The sequence below is a fragment of the Diaphorina citri genome, unplaced genomic scaffold (genome assembly GCF_000475195.1).
Source record: "Diaphorina citri unplaced genomic scaffold, Diaci psyllid genome assembly version 1.1 scaffold38385, whole genome shotgun sequence".
Taxonomy (NCBI): domain Eukaryota; kingdom Metazoa; phylum Arthropoda; class Insecta; order Hemiptera; family Psyllidae; genus Diaphorina; species Diaphorina citri.
Genome location: NW_007415715.1, coordinates 1 through 1,705, shown reverse-complemented (window position 1 = coordinate 1,705; position 1,705 = coordinate 1). Strand labels below are relative to the sequence as shown.

Below are 1,705 nucleotides of genomic sequence, written 5' to 3'. Positions count from 1 at the left end.
CTCCCCATCTTACCGAGATTTCGCCTAGAGCCAATGTTTTATTTACTTGTTCAAACATCACAAAGAGAACAATTCTCCAAACCAAACTGTCTCCCTTACACTTGAAGACGATCTCAGAGTACCAGGGCTTTAACTTCTCTTTATTATTGCCCAATTCGTCCAAACAAAGCAACAATTGTCTAAGAACGCCACTATCCCAATTAATTTTATTGCCAATTCGTTAATAATACATGCTTTAAAACGACCATGTTATACTTAGATTAATGGTTTTTAAGTCGAAGTGCTGTTTAATTGAGCCTAAATAATGAAAGATCATGAATTCATAAGATAAAAGAGGTTATAAGATAAGATAAGAGAAGATGGACACAGTCCACGCTGCACTACTTGCCCATGGACACCCGACTGTCCGCACACCGTACTGTCCGAGTTACATAGGCCGGTATACCTACCGTCGTCGACTCCACTTCGTACAGACCGCAGATAGGACTACACAGCCTCCGGCCGCCACCATAGGTCCGTTAGCACTTCCTCTTACAGACGATGCAAAGTAATGCGGCCGCCTCCGGCGTGGAAACTGTCCCCGACCAGTTTGTCAACTTTGTCCGTTCCATTCGATAAAAGAAACGTACTACAAACAAATGTTAGAGCCTTAAAAACTGGCATCCGGTAAAAAGGGGAAAGTAGGGTCATAAAGAATGTTAGATGTTACAATAACAACCGAAGGGTTCCGCCCCGTCCCAATTCCTACTCTTCTCAAGTATGCAAGTTGGAAAATCAACTGCCTCAGAGTAAGAATAACATAGAGGGAGCGTTTGGGTCTTTTTACATATCAAGGTCGAAGGACAGTTCACGAACAGCTGACTAACCAAATTTGTTTAGTCAGCTGACTAAACTCTTCTCTCATTGGTGGAAATTTTCTGAAAATTATTGAAATCTTTGTTTACATTTTGCAGTCCCGGTCTGTATTTTCAATTTCCCCCGATTTCTGAATGGTTTTATGAATTTTTAAAGTCAATAATGGATAAATAAGATAAGATACCCATCGAATTTACTTAGAAGTTGTTAAAAGTAAAAGTTTCGTAAAAAAGCAGAAATAATGTTTCAAAATTTCTGTAAAAATCATCCTACCCAGGAAATTATTCATGGTCCGGCACTGGTACCAAATCAGCTGATATATAACAGCAGTGAATTACAGATTTGAAAAGAGTCTTTCGTTTTAGTCCTAAACCTTCCTTCTACGAGTATGTTTATTATTGTTCTGTGGGCTCTCCATATTAGTAATAAGAAATAGGCGACATACCTCGGAAATATTGAGTACATAGGGAGCATTAATAAACTGAGGGGCATTATCATTGGCATCTGTAACTCGGATATTGACTGGAATTAGAAAACCCTGAAACAGAAAAGCAACAAAATAAGTCTAAAAAAATCTGGTACGAAATACGTAGGTACTTGAAAAAAAAAAGAAAGAAAATTTTTCCGTCCCGAGCCTGAGCCACCCACGACGGCCACTTTTCGACCAAAAATTTTCTATCTTAAAATACTTCCCATGTAATGAGGGATCATTAGAAAGTGTCCAAAAATTGAACTTTTTTTTTGAAAATTTTTCTAAGTCCAAAATCGCTGCCGGCGGCCAATTTTCGACCAAAAATTTTCTATCTTAAAATACTCCCCGTGTGATAAGGAATCATATAAAGTATGAAAA

The 1,705-nt window shown here is 38.3% G+C and overlaps 1 long non-coding RNA gene across 1 annotated transcript in view; it reads right to left on the bottom strand.

Moving 5' to 3' along the window:
* The window catches only part of LOC108254301, a 10,142-nt gene extending 8,636 nt beyond the window's left edge, over positions 1-1,506 (bottom strand). The window contains exon 1 of the long non-coding RNA XR_003395469.1: positions 1,301-1,506. This is a non-coding gene — a long non-coding RNA (uncharacterized LOC108254301). The remainder of the gene's footprint in view (positions 1-1,300) is intronic.
* Between the last annotated feature and the right edge of the window lie 199 nt (positions 1,507-1,705).